Source organism: Natrix helvetica, assembly GCF_964273705.1.
Source record: "Natrix helvetica genome assembly, chromosome: Z".
NCBI lineage: Eukaryota > Metazoa > Chordata > Lepidosauria > Squamata > Natricidae > Natrix > Natrix helvetica.
Window position 1 is genome coordinate 71,503,283 of NC_138554.1, and position 19,800 is coordinate 71,523,082.

A 19,800-nucleotide genomic window follows, 5' to 3' on the forward strand; every position below is an offset into this window, starting at 1 on the left:
AGAGAGGCTGACAACCATCATCAGGACTATTTCCCAGAGACATGCAGGAAAAAATAAAATGAACCACTCAAACTAAACCCCAGAATCAAAGGCACTAGATGCCCACTATCTACTACACAACACAATATACTATAGAAATATAGAACAGATAGAGTATAAATATAAAGTACCATGTTTCCCCAAAATTTTGTGATGATAAATAAATAAAGGAAGACAAGTATAGATCTATTTCAAGCTATTTAGCTGTCATCAGCTAGCCATACCCTTACTGAGAATTGAATTAAGGGTATGGCTAGCTGATGAGAGCTAAATAGCTTGAAATAGATCTATACTAGTCTCCCTTTATTTATTTATCAGCAGAAATGCAACACAAATGTAACAAAGGTAAAATTTTAAAAAATGGATTTCTGCCCAGATGGCTCCTAGGGTGAGCCGAAAGACAGAAAAGGGAAGCAGTATGCTCCGTCCCATATTTGGGCATACCAGGGGTTGTGACACAATACATACATACACACACATATATATATCATACATCAAAGGCACCACAGATAAAATCAGCAAAATTCTCCACAAGCACAATATCAAGACAGCCTTCACCACTGACCAAAAAATAGCCAACATCTTAAGAAACCCCAAAGACAAAATCTAGCTAGAAAACCAAGGAGTTTACGAAATACCATGCAAAATCTGCCCGGCAACATATATAGGACAAACAAACAGGAGAATAAATGCACGCATCACAGAACACAAGAACGCAGTAAGAAAAAAAGAAAAAACTTATTCCCTTTTCCAGCATCTTAAAGCTACAGGACATGAAATCAATTTTGAAGGAAGCAGGGTAATCTCCAAAACAGAACACTTCAACAAGAGAATAATTATGGAAGCCATCGAAATAGAGAAACACCCCCACAACATGAATAAATGTGATGATACCTCCCGCCTACCAAACATCTGGAAACCAGCCCTAGTCAACAAACGAACCCCACCCACCACCCAGGCCATTACAATACAAAACAACAATGCACACACAGCTAGCACCAATCAGCACTAATCTACCAATCATGATACAACCACACAACCAATCATTCCACTTACTGAAACAAAGCCAGGACTCCATCCCCTCCCACCAGGGTTTATAGCTTCCAAAAGATGCATTAGGGTTTATTTTTGTGGTATGTCTTTTTTTTTTTACATACAAGAGGTGGCAAATGCAGGGCCCAACAGGAGTGGGAGCGCTGCTATCACCAGCCATGCCCTCTTCATCTCACCATCTTCTTGCCTATGGCCACAACAAACCGAGCTCTTGGCCTTTGCCTTCTCAGCCTACTGGCCCTGCTGCTGCTAGGACACTTCTCAGCCACTGGCTGCCGAAAGTTGCCGTGCTGCTGCTGGTCTTGCGAGGCTCTTCGCCTGCCTGGCAGTGCTGCTCTGGGACACCCTGCTGGGCTGCTCCTGCCTGGAACAGGGCGAGTTGGCCCACATCTCCAGACCATCTCCCACCGCAGGTGGAGTCACATCACCAGTGCACCACTGGCTTGCATGCCTACTCAGTGTGGCAGGCACTGAGCTATGGCCTGACACTTGTGGGCACTAAAACTCTCATGCCAGCTGTGCAAGGCACATTCGACTGTCCCTGGCCACCTGCAGCTTCTACCTCACCTGCAGCTGCTTTCCCACCGGCAGCTGCCACTGCCTCGCTTTCCACCCAGCCCAGCCCATTGCCAAGCCCCAGCTGCTACCTAGCAGCCTCCAGTACCTCCCACTGGAGCTGCCCCACAGAGCCCTTAGGCTGGGCAGAGAGTCCATCCCCTGCCCTGTGTGGCTTAGGCAGCTCCACTCCCCACCAGCTGCTTTACCTCACTTTGTGGCGGCAGGAGTGGAAGGTGAGGTGGCAGCAGCACCCCGTCCATGCCATGCATCTGCTTCCCACCCTCCTCCAGCTTGTCCTCACTGCTGATGAGTGCCAAGAATGTCTGTTCCTGCTGCAGCCTGAAAGTAAGGCACAAGCAATCAGGAGCAGGTAGCCAGGCTGGGCCTCACCTAGAGCACTTCTCCATTGCCTGTGGAGAGGAAGGGCTCAGGCATGGGTGGGTGGCCCCACTTGGCCATTGTCAGCACAGGATCCACCTAAATAGTGACAACAGAGCTGGCTTCTCCACACTTAGATGGGGCTGAGCAGAGCAGGACCCATCTGTCTGCTTTACTCCAGATGAGGGCAACAAAAGAAGTTGTGGGAATAAAAAAAAAGTTCAATCAGACATTCCAACCACGAGATATTTTTTTTCATGAAAACTTGGAAGGTCTGATTGAACTTTTTTCTTTCAGTCCCACAAATTTCCTTTGTTGCCCCCATGCAGAGCAGAGAAAGGAGCTGGAAAGCAGTTTAGTAAAGGGATGTGGTTGGCCTGGAGTGGGGTGGCACGGGGGTTAGGGTTTGGCAGGGGTGGCCTGGATGAGGGGCCCTCAGGTAAGCCAATGTGGAGCATGTGGGGCAACTTTGCACCCCCACCTTGCTTTGTCCTCCTCCACCTCCATCACCACCTGGCTTCGTGGCTGCTGTCTCAGTGTGGCTGCAGGCCCACTTCTTCTCCTTGCCCGCTGCCACAATGGAGCAGAAGGCTGAGGCTGGTGCAGCAGCCACAAAGTGAGGCAGAGGAGGGATGGAGGACAAAGCAAGGTGGGGGTGTGGAGCTCTCCCCCATACCCACACCAGCTTACCTGAGCACCCCGCAGGCAGACCATCAACATTCTGACAAGTGCACAGCTTCAGCAGCCCCGTCCAGCTCCCTGTGTGGTCAGTGCATCGCCTAGCTCCTATTCTATTGCAAGCAAGGAGAAGAAGTGGGACAATGGCCATATGGGGTCCTCTGGGAGGCCAAGCAGTTGTCAAGAGGTTGATGGCTTGGCTGCAGGGCTTTCAGGTAAGCTGGTGCAGAGTCCGTAGGGCAGCTCCACATACCCCGCCTCATTTTGTCCTCTACCCCATGCCTTGTGACCGCAGCCATGCCTCTTATACTGCAACATCTATCACATCACTGCCCGATTTCTTCTGTGATCAGATGCCACTAGGCTCATAGCACTGGTATTGCCATTCATAGCAGGAGGGTGTGCGGCACATTCTGCCACTGCATGCATGAGTGGCAGCATTGACACAACAAGCCTAATGGTGTCTGGCTGCAGAAGAAGTCAGGCAGCAGAGCGAAAGGTGTGAGGGTGTGCGAGGTCTGGCTGTAGCAGTTCTAAGGTAAGTGTGTACGGGGCATGTGGGCCAGCTCCACCCCCCCACCCTACCTTGATTTTTATACCTCGCTCCACCTTGTACAACCAAATGGTAGGCGGGGCTTAATTAGAGCTTATTTTAGGTGCAGGCATGAAAATTGGGGCTAGGTTGTATTTTCAGGGACCCACGGTACTACCCTAAAAGGCTCAAAAAACTAACTTTGAGAGACAGGAAAAGAAGGGAGGCTATCCTTGCCACTCCTCTAAGTAAAAATGAATTATGTGTTTGCCTCTGGGAACACAATTTTTGAAAGCATTCTGACAAGACTTCTGCTATCAGACAGTATTTGTACTCTTCTTGGACTTGCTGGCAGCTGGCTTAACAGAACACAGCAGGGGCACAATCTGACTCTAGCAGGAGTTCAGTCTTGACAGGGCTCCATCTCAACCAGAGCTGAATCCCGTTTTGTTCACATGTTATGACAAGAATCCTGCTTCTTCTCCTTTTTTCATGGTCAAGGTCACAGTTGTTTTTCCAGGAGTTCTGGCAGAGCACTTTTATTCATGTGTTCTGAGTGCAGCTAGTGACAACCAAAAGAAAAACAAGAACATAGCTTGACTATATCAGGTGGATAAGAATGAAAAAGAAATTGAAATGAAAGGACTTATAATAATAGCAGAAATGGTGGAGGAACTGGCAAGTAAGATCAAGAATTGTCAACACCAGATGAAGATAAACTGCATGGTTTTTGGTTGAAACATTTTGATTGGCCTACTTCATTTGTTACTAAGCAATTTAATGACATCCTGAAAAATCTAGCTGATATGAAAGATCCAACAAAAAGGACACCACCAGGCAAGTACAGACCAATTACCTGCTTATTGATAACTTTCAAATTGCTAACTGGTGTGGTATCTAATGCAGAGCAAAAGTATCTAATTGAAAACCAGCTCTTTTCACCTGAGCTAAACAGAACCTACCAAACAGCAGACAAACCAAAGATCAGCTCCTAATTGACAATTCTGGAAAACTGCAAGAGAAGGAAGACCAACTTGAATGTAACTTGTATTGATTTAAATAAGTCTTTCAAATCCCTGTCACACGATTGAATAATTACAGGAGCCTAGAAATAACAGGAGTCAATAGAAATATCAGAAGCTTTGTGTAACAATCAATGGCACAATGAAAGACACAGTTGCTTGTCAATGATAGACATGGCAGCACCTGGAGACAGTAGATAGAAGAGAAAGAATTGGAGCAAACGACAATTTTCAACAACTGAGGCAAAGCAAAGCAAAGAAAGCCACCTTAAATGCAATTCCAAAATAAGAGCATCATTTGAACATCATCAGCATTGTCAAAGTCACCATCAGCCACTTGCAAAAAGGCAGCTTTCCATGGAACAGTTTACATCCTATGGCAATGCCTTTAACACCATCAAAGAACACCATCTATCTATCCCAGGTCCTTGGGAAAAACTTGATAGATGGATAAAAATATCAAATCCAATCTCAACATCTGACTATCAATGCAATGAACCATAATAATCTGGGTGAGAATTTAAGATGCAGTTTCCTTTTGCGCATAGAACCATAAAAATGGGTATATCCTCAATGCACTAAAAGTCCTAAACTTGTGATTAGGTTAAGCCAGCGGTGTCAAACTCTATTTCATTGAAGGTCACATCAGAGTTGTGTTTGACCTTGGGGAGGCGTGGAAGCAGGTTGGCATGGCCAGCTTGATGTCACTTGTGTTGGGAGTGCCTTTGATGGCCTGAGCACTGTTCCAGCGAAAATGGAGCTTGGGAGGGCTGCATGCTGGATCAGCTCCTTGCTCCATTTTTGCAAAGGTTGCAGGAGATCATGACAGCAAAAAACAGAGCTCCATTTTTGCTGGTAGAGGCACCATGAGCCAGTCCTTCGCAGTTTCGAGGGCAGCCCCATGGGCCAGATCTAAGCACCCCAAGAGCCGAATCTGGCTTGTGGGCCTTGAGTGTGACACCCCTGGATTAAGCCATTTAGAATATAGTGTTCCATCAGAAAAGGAATCTATTGCAAATATAAGAACAAGATTGCTGAGACCCATGTTTCCTAAATGGTTTCTGCACTTCTAACCTCAAAATTTCCTTCAAATGCAAAGCAAGTATTACAGACTTGATAAATCTGACTTGGATAAATTTTCACATTTTGCCTTTTCTTCCTCTAGGCATGGAAGTGGGTAGAAGCTAAAGTGGCTCTTTCCCTCCTTCACTGTGAACGAGGCAAACTGCTACAGCTGCAATTAATTATGCAATTAATGATCAGGTAATATAAAAAGAAATTGTCAATATATTATTTTTTTCAAGAGCTTCCAAAAGTGAAAGTAATAAGAATTTACTTCTTAAAACTAAATTCCTAATAATTTCCAAACATGACCACTTTCAATAGGTGACGTGACTGAAAAATAGCAATAAAATAAAAAGAAAAGACAATATGAACCATTGCATATCAAAATAATTTGGAATTAGGTGGCCATACAAACAAAGCAGATTTTTATCTAATTAGGTTTTTTTTTATGGATTTGGATTTTAATTATTTCATGTTTAACTAAAAGTGCTTTTTGTGATTTATACATTTTTAGCTGGGGATCTGATATAGGTAAAGTTCATACTTGGGACATTGAACAATAGATTTTCTAAAGAAAGTAGTACACTTTAGTAGTATACTTGCACTTCTTCGTAGACATCAACTCCTTTTATTAAATCAGAAAAAAACTCTATTCATATGTCCTTCATTCTGGGTTTTGGATATGTTTCTTCTGCACATGACATTTTTCAAGCATCACAAAAAAAAGTGTGCTCAAAAGGATGAACAACAAAAAGAAAGGAAAGATGACATTTTAAAATGCTTTCTGGGACACCAGATGTTACAGAGCTATTGGAGCGAAACAATACAGTTCAATTATCAAAAGGAAAGGGTTGTTTGTCCACATTTTTAAAAACTCTTGGGATATTTTTAGACACTTAGTTGTGGTCTTTCTCTGTGTGAAGAACATAGCAAACGCCCTTATAGAATTGATACTTAAATGACACACACGACATGGGAACTGCTTGATGTGGTTCAGAATCTGCTCTTGTTACAGTCTGTTCTGACTACAAACATTCCAGCTGTCTGAATAATAATAATAAAAAATCCTATGCACAAGCTTTTGCTATGCTTAATGTGTCCTTGTTCTCAATTTCCAACTTTGGTAAGCTTATCATGGGTAAATCTTTATGAAAAAATGAAAACTATACTTCTGTATTGCATAGTTCCAAAGGCAGATGAGAACAGCTGTTAATGTCATACTGGAAAATGCTAGGGAATTCATCAAGTGACTAAATTTTTAAAACATCCTTATAATAATGAGTATCAGATTTTTTTTAAAAAAAATACAACTTTATTATTAAAAAAAAAACCTAACAAAATGAATAGTCAAGAGGGAGAATAGAAGCCAGAATATAGTGAGAAATAGCAGAGATACATAAAATTAAAAATATAGAAACAAACAAAAATATCCAAAAAGAATGATTTCCAACTTCTTTTGCCTCAGATATATATAAAACTTGAGTTCACGTTTTACTCTACAATTACATGTAACCATCATTTTTAATAATCTACAAATTAGTAATACTCAAATCTATTTTATGACTTCATTTTTTTCTGTTTCGTGCAAAATGTCCAAAAAGGGCTTCCAACTGGTATTAAATTTAGCTGATGTCTTTTCTACAATCAGAACTTTTAGATTTGCTATCCCAGCCAGATCCAACACTTTCCCATTGCACTGATTGTTAAAGCTTTCCAAAGTTGGGCATATAGAATTTTTGCTGTTGTTATCATAATTGGTCCATTAATAGGAAAAAGTGGCAAGAAGGTGAGAAGCAGCAAGGAGGAAGCAGAACTGCTTAATTCGTTTTTTGCATTGGTTTTACACAAAAGGAAAAAAAGTCCAACCTATCAAAAACAGTACTTAAAAACAGTTTGGAATACAAGTTAAAATAGGCAAGAAAATGGTAAGTGACCATCTGTTCACCCTAGACAAATTCAAATCACCAGGACCAGGTGGATTACACCTCAAGGTTCTGCCACAACTGGCAGACATGATCTCAGAACCACTGAACTATATCTTTAAAAGATCCTGGAGCACTGGGACATTACCAGAGGACTGGAAAAGAGCTGATGTAGTTCTCATCTTCAAAAAAGGAGAAAAAATAGATCCAAGAAACTACAGACCTATCAGCCTGATCTCAATATTCCATCTACATGGAGGGACATATGCAGTGGAATACCCCAAGACACTTTTAATCCCAGTACTCTTCAACACCATCAGTGATTTGGATGAGAGGATAAATGGGGAATTCATTAAATTTGCAAATGACACCAAGCTGTCAGGAATAGCCAACACTCCAGAAGACAGGCTTAAGATACAGAAGGCTCTTGATAGACTTGAACATTGGGCACTATCTAACAAAATGAAAGTAAATGGTGAAAAAAGCAAGGTTCTACATTTAGGCAAGAAAAATAAAATGTACAGGTATAGTATAGGCAGAGGTGGGTTCCTACCGGTTCGCACCAGTTCAGTAGAACCGGTTCATCAAATCTACCGAACTGGTTAGAAGAGGTTCCACCAATGGGCCCAGAAGTAAGTACCGGAACACCTGCCCTGGCCCTGTTGCCCGCTGGCTCACCCACACCCATCCGGAAGTCAATCCATTGCTCGCTCCCTCCACCCATCTGCACTATCTTAGCCCCACCCACCGCTCACTGATTGGCTGGCTCACCAATCGCCCCGCCCGCCTCTAAGAACCCTATCTTAATCCACTTACCTTTTTTCCTGCTTGGCTCTCTATTGCTGCCTGCTGACTCTGAGGAGGCTGCAATTAAGCGGGGGCCGGGAGGGCTGCCGCAGCCCTGCACTATAAGCACGTCTGGTGACCTTTTGCAGCCTTGCAAGGATCCCGGGCTGCAGGGCCGCCAGAAACCGTGGGGGTGGGGACGGCAGCAAAAGCTTACGTGGTGCGGCTGGCATCTTTGAGAACTTCGGGAACCTCGCAAAGCCTTTGCTAGGTCCCCGGACTTGCCTAAGATGCCTGGCCGCCAGAAAGCATGAGTGCGGGGGTGGGGACGCCGGCGGGAGTTTACGCGGCATGGCCGGACTCCTAGGACCTCCTAGGCGCCAGCTGCACCGCACAAACTACCGTCCATCTCCCCCTGCTCAGAAAAGCAACTCCGGGAAGGTGCTTTGATGGGGGCAGGCATCCTAAAATCTGCCTGCTAGCAAAGGACTTACCCGAGCTTCCTTTTCTGAGCACGGGGAACGGGTGATATTTTGCACCATCCGTTTCCCCGTGCTCAGAAAAGAAACTCCGGGAAGGTGCTTTGGTGGTGGCAAGCATCCTAGAACCTGCCTGCTGGCAAAGGACTTACCCAAGCTTCCTTTTCTGAGCACGGGGAGACGGGAGGTATTTTGTAATGAGGTTGTAATGAGGGGTCCTGGGTGCTCTCTTAGCTTGGTGCAGACATTTCATTACCAAACTAGGTAACATCATCAGTGCTAAAAGGGAGTGGGGTTGGGGGGGGAAGGAGGAGAAAGATGGGACAAAAAGGAGAAAGAGAAGGAGAAAGAGGAGGTGGAGTATAGTGGGATCCTTGCTGCTTTCTGGGCTTGGTGGTTTTCTTACAGACATTTCATTACCAAACTAGGTAACATCATCAGTGCTAGAAGGGTGTGGGGTTGGTGGGGAAGGAGGAGGAGTAGAAGTAGTAGGACAAAAAGGAAAAAGATAAGAAGGGAGAGGACTGTGGGGTCCTTTGGTGGTATTTGAACCTGATGGTTTTCTTGCAGGCATCTCATTACCCAACCAGGTGTCATCATCAGAGCTAGAAAAAATGGAATATACAGAGAGAAGGGGGAGGAGGGCGATGACTGTGTGGTCTTTGGTGCTCTCTGAGCTAGCTTGTTTTCTTGCAGATGTTTCATTAGCCAAACTAGGTATTATCATCATCATCAGTGCTAGAAAGAGTGAAATATATTGAGTGGAGGAAGAGGAGTGGAGGGGGGAGGGAGACGACAGCGGGGTGCTTGGTGTTTCCTGAGCTTGGTGGTTTTTTGTAGACATTTCACGACCCAGCTAGGTATCTCACACCAGTGACAATAAAACATCTGCAAGCAAACCATTAAGACCAAAGGGCATTTATTTCTTCATTTATTAAAATTATAGGCCTCCTGCTTCGTGGTCATCACGAACTCCTTATGAGGACCTTCCACAATGACCGGCCTCAGAATTACATCTCCACAATCTCAAATTTTATTTATTGTGTATAGAATATTTTTAATGGTTTTATTTTAATTTATTATGGATAGAATATTTTACTTTATTGTCTGTAGAATATCTTTTTTTTAAATTATTTTAGGGAATTTTTATTTATTTATTGTTTATAGAATGTTTATTACAAGAAATGTTATTCCTTTTTGCAAATGTTTTATTTGTGATGCAACATGTTGCTTTTAAGTGTACAGGTTGGTGCATGGTATGTGTCTCAAGGTGGCTTCTTTTCTATGGGCAGGCCAGGTTGGTGCAAGACTGCTTTGCCAGATTTTGTGTGTTTCTGTGTGATACCTGGTTGTATAGGTAATTGTGAGGTGGTTGCTGGTTCTATGAGCTTCCTGGCACTGTCCTTTATATTTCCCACAATGCCTTTATGGTTTTATTCCAATGGCTTTGCCTTTCCTATCCTTAGGGTTATGGAAAAAAACTGGTTTCAACTGCAGCCTTTTGGGTGGAAATTGTTATTTTTTGGTGTTTTCCTGGCATAGTGTGTGCGTGTGTGTGTGTGTGTGTGTAATGTCCCGCAGTTATCTACATATTAATAATGATCATACTAATAATATTTCCTTATACATTTTAGTAACCTTTCCTTACATAATTGGTGTTTTCTTTCATACTTTTAGATTTCTAATGGCTGTTTCTGTTAGTTAGCAATTGATAAAACAAATTCCATGTGAAAAAAGTATTCGAAGCCTTCTTGATTTTAATCGTCAATTTATTCATTCCTGGACATTCTAATATTTATTCATTTTCATATCTTTGTTTTTTCCACTGTTGTGCAAACACAATTCAAGCAGCTGTTAACATGTGTAAAATTAAATATGCATTGTATTCCTTTTGAAATACAAGTAGTAAGTAGTAAGCTACTTACCTACTGTAAGTAGCTCTTTTATTGTTTTGTGTACCTATTTTAATCTTATTTAAGTAGTAAGTGCATAAAATAATGAATTTCCTTTTTTATATCTTTTTGAATTCAGTGACATTGTCTTGGCCACTCCCATGTGGTCACATGGACAGAAAGCCACTCCCACATGGTCACATGGCTGGCAAGCCACTCCCACTCAGTCACATGGCTGGCAAGCCACTCCCACTCAGTCACATGGCCGGCAAGCCACTCCCACAAGCAGGCCACACCTACAGAACAGGTTCCCAAAAATTTTGAAACCCACCAGATACACACACACACACACACACACACACACAGACACACACCCTTGCACATTAAATCACCACATTTTTCTTACCTTCTTAAAAAGCTACTGTGCATATGGTAAATAGCTTACTTAATTATATGTATTAAATGGAGTACCACTTTATTTTATGAACAATGGTTTATTTTATGAACAGTGAGCTAGATCCAGAAAGCTGCATGAGGAATTCTCTCAACTTGAAGGTAATACTAGTTATTATGTAATAGAAAACTAGTAGCTTTATGAAACTGAGAAATATATACATAGTGTCAGAGAAAACTTTCATCCCAGTGTCAATATTGAAAATTACAGGCAAATCATCATGGAGAACACAAAATTGCCTTGATCCTCAAGTAAGGACAGAATATGATATTTGGGACAGACTTTGTCACATTAGGAGTAACTGCATAAATGTGAATTAATCTTTTAAAAAAGTGGTGTGCTCTCTCTTCCTATACAGTCTTCAGATAAAGGCCGAATAGCTATTTCCTGGGAATGATCTGGCTGAATTCTTTCACAGAGTAGTTTACTCAGCCCCAGTTCAATATTTTCCTAGTTCATGTTACAAATAAATATGCCAAAAATCCCATTACATTAATTTTTAAGAGTATAGACACAAATTAGGTTTTTTAATCCAAATTTTAACAGAAATATGTATCCAGTTAAAGTGCAGTATTTAGAATAGAATAGAATAATTGGAGGGGACCTTGGAGATCTTCTAGTCCAACAATCTGTTTAGGCAGGAAACCCTATACTCCTGATGGCGAACTTATGACATGTGTGCCACAGGTGGAACGCAGAGCCATATTTACTGGCATGCCAGCGGTCAGCTCCAGCATGTATATGCATGCCGGCCAGCTGATTTTCGGCCTTCTGGAGGGCTGGGCGAGGCCTTTTTCACCCTCCCCATGCTTTAGGAAAAACTCTGGAGGCTGGGGAGGGCGAAAAACAGAAGTTCATTCCCAAACTTCTGGTTCGCTTGTTGGGGCCATTTTTCACCCAGGCTTCAGGAAACCCCCCAGGGGCTGGAGAGGCTGAAAAACAGGCCCAATAGGCCAACCGGAAGTTTGGAAATGATCTGTTTCCGGCTTCCGGAGGGCCTCCGGGGAGGTGGGGGGCATTTTCGCCCTCCCCAGCCTTTAGGAAATCCTCTGGAGCCTGGGGAGAGGTTGTGCATAAGGGGTGGGTTGCTCCCAGTTCGTATCAGTACGCCAGAAGCGGTTCGTCAAATTTATTATAAAGATTAGAACCGATTCGTCTGGTGGGATAGTACCGGAACGCTCCCTCCCACCTGCTCCCACTCGCTCACTCACACCATCCGTCCGCCCTACGCTTGCCCCACCCACCCACTTCCTTTGCCCGCCCAGCTGGCGGGAGCGACAGCAGCACTGCAGAGATCGTGGTGGCTGGAAAGGAGACAGATCTGGCCAGGAGGAAAGAGAAGGAGGAGAAGGGTGTGGTCTTTTCCTCCCTATTCCAAAAATGGGGCATGCAGAATCAGCCTACAACTGAGGCAGCAAAGGCACAGGGGCTTGCTGGGAACGGGAGACTGATCCGGCCAGGAGGAATGCATGCCTCGTTTTTACAATCAGGGAGGAAAAAGAGCATTTCAGGTGATGGGTGGTTCCAAGCTGCAGGGATCGTGGTGAGCCTGGAATCTCCTGCTGCCTGAAACACTCTTTTTCCTCCCCAATTGCAAAAATGGGAGGTGCATTCCTCCTGGCTGGATCCATCTCCCAGGCCAGGAGTAGAAACTGATCGCCTTCCACCTGGGTGGCCTGGACAAGCGGGAGGCAAGCAGCGAGCCACCTTGCCTTATGGCTCCTCAGCGCGGAGGGTGAAAGTTCCAGCCTGAAGCGGCAGGAAGCCTAGGCTGCCTGCAGAAATGTGGCATCAAAGGAGCTACAGGGCCCCCTTCGCTTCTGCACTAAGGCTCCAGTGTCCCTTCTCCTCTTTTCCCTCCTCCTCCTCTCATGGGGGAGGAATAACATGGCAAGGCGATGGATGGAGTCTTAGTGCAGGAGAGAATAATAATAATAATAATAATAAATAATAATAATAATAATAATATAATAATAATAATAATAATAATAATAATAATAATAATAATAATAATAATAATGTTTATTTGATTAGCCGCAACCCTCTCCCGAAGGACTCGGGGCGGCGTACAATCAAAACAGATAAAATACAGATAAAGACACACATACATACATAAAGAACAAAGACATATACATGTGCATGGAGGAGGTAGACTCATAAGTGAAAGACAATTAAAAAACACAATTTAAAATCCCATTAAATAAAATTACTGAATTAAAAAACCCATCAGGAGCGTTATGAAGTTATGATTGAGCCAGGCCGGCTATTTGGAATACGTGGGTCTTGAGCTTTACACGGAAGGAGCGGAGGTCAGTAGTGGTCCTAATATCCGGGGGGAGGTCATTCCACAGGGCTGGGCCCGCCACAGAGAAGGCTCTGCTCCTAGGCGCCGCCCCATGGCACTGTCTGGTGGACGGCACCTGGAGAAGTCCCTCTCTGTGCGAGCGGATGGGTCGTAGCGGATGTATGGGGCAGAATACGATCCCGCAGGTAACTAGGTCCTGAGCCATGGAGCGCTTAAAGGTCGTAATCAAGACCTTGAACGCACCCGATAGACCACAGGAAGCCAGTGCAGCTCGCGCAGGAGAGGTGTCACATGGGAGTACTTAGTACTCCCCATAATCACCCGCGCGGCCGCATTCTGGACCAACTGCAGTCTCCGAGTGCATTTCAAGGGAAGCCCCATTTAGAGACCGTTACAGTAGTCCAGGCGAGACGTCACCAGCGCATGGGTGACTGTGCGTAGGCGTCCCGGTCCAATAGGGGGCGCAATTGGCGCACCAGGCGAACCTGGTGGAACGCCCCCCTGGCCACGGCTGTCACATGGTCACGGAGGCCCCGTCCTCCTTAAGCAAGCAGCAGCCACCCGCCCCATGTGCGCCATTACGCTTTGGCAGTCACTTGAGGGGTGTGCACAAAGCATCTAGAAGGGAAGGGTATGTGTGGAGGTGCTTGCTTGCCCCTGGCATTTGGCTCTGGTGCATCCCGGGCATAATGAACATTTCCCCTTTAGTCGCTGAAACGGAGGGTGTCCTTTTTTATGTGTGTTTCTTCGTCTGCATAGTTATGCCTTCATTCGTTGGAAAGGGGAAGGAAGCGTTTTGTTTGTTGTGGCTCCTGCAGTGACAGAGCTAGAAGCGCTAGAATCCCCCAAATGCTCGATTTCACAGGCCAGCAGCCTAATCCTGCTGCACCGTCACACCCCTTGAGTGAAAAGAAGGACAGAAAACAAAGCGAAGGGGAGGGGGCAGGTCGCCTCTGCGTTTGTGGGCTTTGCCTGTAAACTCTGCTCTAAAGTTTAAAAAACGAGGCAAGGGGAGAGAAAAAAAGGCGATCTGTCATGGTGAGCTGAAAGCTGCTGTTTGGACACTTTTGCTTCCCCTTCATTAAATCTCCGTTAAATCCCGTGCCTCAGGAAAGAGGAGAGGGAAAGTCTCAAGCCCTCCAGGCACCGCGAGGAGAATGGCAAACTTGTGGGGGAGGGGGAAGAAGAAGAGAGAGTGACTGCAACAAGTGGAGGGAAAGGAAGAAGGGGGCAGTTGTGATGTTGGCACTGAGGGCCACGATCTCAAACCCTTTCCTGTCCCGGGAAAGTGGATGGCTCTGTCCTCTATCTGGCTTGCGCCCGCGCACACACATGGCTTGGACCGAGGCAGCAACTCTTGGTTCTTCTTGGTAAGCGGCTGGGTGGGCAAGTGCACACGGGTCATACCAAGTTACTTTAAGTTTGCTTTAATTAAAATTGCAATTGCTGCTGGAAGCAAGCTGTGAGGGAGTGTCAGTTTACTTATTGCTGAATGTTTCAAGTTGTTGGTCGGCTATTAGTGATCAGATAGATCCTTCCCCTCCCCCCGTCACACATTCTGTGTGTTGCTTCTTTCCCTTTCTACTGAAAGGGGGAGGGAGGGAGAGAGGGAGAGAGAGAGAGAGAGAGAGAGAGAGAGAGAAACTGAATCAGAGCAAAGAGCGAACTGGCTAGAGAGACCACTTCAAACATGGCAGCGCTGCAAAATGTTCCTCCTTTAGAGAGAGGGGGGGGGGGGGATAGAAGCAGAAGAAGAGTCAGGGAAGAGGGAATGAGGGAGATGAGGGAGAATTGCACCAGTCAATCTCAGGCACTGCCTTTTTAAGTCGTGGGTGAAAGTGACTGTGCCGAGCTCCAGCGAGGAACTCTCAAGCTTCAAGTTGCCGCGGGACAGACTCAGTAAAAGCTTTTAGCACCTCCCCTTGGAAACACAAAAAGAAACTCTGATTACAAACCTTTGGCTCCATTGGAGAGAGAATTTAAAAAATTGGCACATGGCAGCCTTGTATATAAAGCTTAACAAGCCCAGTGCCTTTTGGAGAACCCAGGTGCTGGGCGTGGGCTTGTTAAGGCTTTATAAAGAGAAACAGAAAGAAAGAAAGAAAGAAAGAAAGAAAGAAAGAAAGAAAGAAAGAAAGAAAGAAAGAAAGAAAGAAAGAAAGAAAGAAAGAAAGAAAGAAAGAAAGAAAGAAAAAGGGAGGGAGAAAAAAAAGAGAGAGACAGAGAGAAAGAAAACGAAGGAAACTTCTTTCGCAAAGGAGAAAAAAAATGCTGTCTAATTGGAACTGAGCATGCCTGGCTGTGGAATTCTGGGAACTGAAGTTCACAGTGCTTATAACTAAATGGAAAAGGTGCAGGGAACAACAAATTGGTTATATGGTTATATGTTATATGGTTTCATGTTTTTGAAGTTTTGGGGTTTGTGCAATATGGGCTTTGTGTTTCTAAAAGGGTTTGGATGACTCCCTGCTTGTGAATGGAGCCAAACTTTCTCTAAGGTCATTATCTCATTATCTCTATCTGACAGGAATGTGGAATGAGCCTCAGTCAGGTTTCTTTATTAGCAGAAAGAAAGAAAAACAGCACAGCAATTTAGGGCTAGAAGGCTACTCGGAGGTCATCTAGTCCACCCCCCTGCTGCAACAGGAAACGTTATATTGTCTGGATTATTTCGGTCCCTCTAACAGAGAGGAAAATTGCTAAAAAGGAGTTTACTAGGACAAGGCTGCCATGCAGAGGAAGACAGAAATAGTCCTTGACTTATGACTACAATTGAGCCCAAAATTTTGGTTGCTAAGCAAGAGCCTTGTTAAGTGAGCTTCACCACATTTTACCCAATACATGACATCTCCTGGTGAGTGACATCAAGTTGGCTACTCCCACCTGGTCACATGACTGCCAAGCCACTCCCACCCGGTCACATGACTGCCGAGCCACTCCCACCAAACAGGCCACACCCACAGAATAGGTTCTAAAAAATTTGAAACCCACCACTGTTGTGTGTGCATTGCGCGCGGTGGGGGGGGGTATCACGCGAACACGCACAGGTGGGCAGGGAGGATTACATTGGTATGTGCACACAATTTTGGCATGCCATAACAAAATGATTCACCATCAGTGCTCTATACCATTTCAGACACATGGTTATCCAATTTCTTCTTTAAAACTTCCAGTGTTGGGGCATTCACAACTTCTGGAGGCAAGTTGTTCCATTGATTAATTGTCCTCACTGTTAGGAAATTTCTCCTTAGTTCTATGTTGCTTCTCCCCTTGATTACTTTCCATTCATTGCTTCTTGTTCTGCTTTGGGGTGCTTTGGAGAATAGTTTGACTCCCTTTTCTTTGTGGTAACTGCTGAGATATTGGAACACTGCTATCATGTCACCCTTAGTCCTTCTTTTCATCAAACTAGACTTACCCATTTCCAGCAAGCATTCTTTATATGTTTTATCCTCCAGTTCTCTAATTTTTGTTGCTCTTCTCTGCACTCTTTCTAGAGTCTCAATATCTCTTTTTATATTGTGGTGACCAAAATTGGATGCAATATTCCTAGTGTCTCCCTAAGGCATTATAAAGTGGTTTTAACACTTCATGTGATCTTGATTCTATCCCTCATATATATAGAGGACTGTATTGGCTTTTTTTGGCAGTTACAGCACACTGCTGGCTCATATTTAAGTGATTGTCCACTAGGACTCCAATATCCCATTCACAGTTACTGCTATTGAGTCAGATACCATCTATACCCGGGATGGCGAACCTATGGCATCATGAGCTTCCCTGAAGCCTCCAGAAGGTAAAAAACTGGCCCTATGGGCAAACCGGAAGTTCGGGAACGGACTTCCGGTTTGCTCAGAGGGTCGTTTTGACTGCTCCGGAGTCTTCAGGGAAGCCTCCTGAAGGTCCCTGAAGTCTCCAGAGGGCCTCTGGGGGGGCTGTTTTCACAAGCTCCTATATAGCCTCTGGAGCCTGGGGAGGGTAAAAAAAGCATGCAAAAAATGGGGGTTCCACCTGTAGTGCGCAAATGCGCACTGGGGGGTCGCGCATTGCATTACTGGTGTGGCACGCCCGCACACGACCCCCCTGCGCTCCCCCTTCTTATGGCACACAAGCCAAAAAAGGTTCGCCATCGCTGACCTATACTCAGTGGTGGGTTTCAAAAATTTTGGGAACCTCTTCTGTAGGTGTGGCCTGCTTTGTGGGAGTGGCTTGCCAGCCATGTGACCGGATGGGAATGGCCAAGACGATTACACACACACACACAAACTATGACACTGCCAGGAAAACACCAAAAAATAACAATTTCCCCCCAAAAGACTGTAGTTGAAACCAGTTTTTTTCCATAACCCTAAGAACAGGAAAGACAAAGCCATTGGAATAAAACCATCAAGGCATTGTGGGAAATTATAAAGGATAGTGCCAGGAAGCTCACAGAACTAGCAACCAACTCATAATTACCTAAACAACCAGGTATCACACAGAAAAACACAAAATCTGACTAAGCTGCCTTGCACCAATCTGGCCTGCCCATAGAAAAGCAGCCACCTTGAGACACATAAACCATGCACCAACCTGTACACGTAAAAGCAACATGTTGCATCACAAATAAAATATTTGCAAAAAGGAATAACATTTCTTGTAATAAATATTCTATAAACAATAAATAAATAAAAATTCCCTAAAAATAATTTTTAAAAAAGATATTCTACACACAATAAAATTAAACCATAAAAAATATTCTATACACAATAAATTAAAATAAAACCACAAAAAATATTCTATACACAATAAATAAAATTTGAGATTGTGGAGATATAATTCTGAGGCCGGTCATTGTGGAAGGTCCTGATGAGGAGTTCATGATGACCACGAGCAATGTTCCCTCTAATTTTTTTTCAGTGTGAGCGGAAAAGTATAGTGTTTGAGCGGAACATTTTCATGCCTGAGCACCTAAGAGAGCAGCAGTTTGAACTGCTGTCATGTCTGCTGGATATTTGGGCAACATTCCAAGCGTCAAGCGCCAATTGCGAGCAAGGTTTCAGCCTGATGAATGCCAGGCATGAAAATGTTCCGCTCAAACACTATACTTTTCCGCTCACACTGAAAAAAAAAAGCCTCTCTGCTCAGCTTTTACATTGTTAGACTGGCTAGAGAGAGACATGGCACCAACAGCCTGGGCCCTGGCATTTTGCAGGCAACCTGTCCTCTCACATTCCTTTGGAATGCAACCTATCACATCTGAATTAGATTTTGCCAATTATCCTATTAAAAAGTAATCCTATTCTAAAATATGACTAAGTCAATATTAAAAACTGTAAATATTTAATGCTGATAAATAATAGCAGTCATTGTTATTTAGTATGACTAAAATCAGTATTGATATATCAATATAATATCAATCAAAATTGACAATAAACACTAAAATAACAATACAAATATATAATGTGGAGTATAAATGTAATAAATATAGTATATAAATGCAATATAAATGTAATAAAATAATTTATCATGAAACTCTCCCCCTTGCCAAAACTATTTTGAATAAAGATATGAAATTAATCAAGTATTGCATTTATTTTTCAAAATGAATGTACTAATTTTTTATTATTTCAGTTTTGTACCCCATCTTTTCATCTCCAAGGCATTCAAAGCAGCTAACAGATTTTTTTAAATTGAAATCTACTTAAAAACTGGTGTTAACATCACCATAAACTAATTCAAAAAGCCTGGCTAAAAAGGGAATTATCCTTTTCTAAAACCAAAAAAGAAAGAAGAAGTGCTGTAGAATTGTATTCTGTAGTATTTAATCAATGCAGAGCTTTCAAATGTAACCCAAACAACATTATAATCATTTAAATATCAGAAGATTAGAGCATTGTTTTTTCTGATCTCTTGGCAGAAAGGATGCGTACTGGCATTTAATGGAATTTAAAATGATTAAGTCCATGACACAAATTGCACAATAGGAAATCCAGGCCAGAATTTAGCAGGCCCAGGGGGAAGAAAAGTAGGTAAGGCCACTTTATAGCTAAATTTGATACCATTAAAAATTAAATAGGATTAAAATATGTGGTTTATAATTTACCCAGTTGTGCCATGCCGTCTGCCCCACTCCTTTGGCCGGTGTTAGCCTGCTGCACCAAGGGGGCACGTAAGAGGGAGGAAAAAACCAGGAGGATATACGCATGCAACTAAGCACGCAGCAACCTCGGCGTCTAAGCGGGCGAGTCCACAGTATGCGCGTGCCCACCCACACGTCCGAGACAGGGCATAACAAGGGAAGGAAAGGCAGGGAGGAGACGACCGCACCCAGCCCCGTTTGGGGCGCCGGCTTGCACGCAAGCAAGTACCCGGCGCAGGATGGAGAAAGGCTTTGTTGACAGGTCCGAAGCGCGGAGAATCAGGAGATGCCACCCACATGCAGCCACATAATAAATCGCACCAATTCCACCCAAACTTTAAAAAAATGTTGTCAAGACTCCTGTTTAGCTGGAGGGGGTTTCGTTTGCGATTCCGCGGCTGTCCTGCAGAGTGCAGAGGCTGCAGTCCATGTCCGGCAAATGACACTGCACAGCAGTGGGAAATTGCTGCGCAGTATTTACTTGCCATGTGCGCGGCCACACAGCCATGCACCTTA

At 43.9% G+C, this 19,800-nt stretch overlaps 1 protein-coding gene across 3 annotated transcripts in view; it reads right to left on the bottom strand.

Annotated features, from left to right (window-relative positions):
- The window catches only part of SUGCT (succinyl-CoA:glutarate-CoA transferase), a 337,147-nt gene that overhangs the window by 45,377 nt on the left and 271,970 nt on the right, over window positions 1-19,800 (bottom strand). The window lies entirely within an intron of this gene.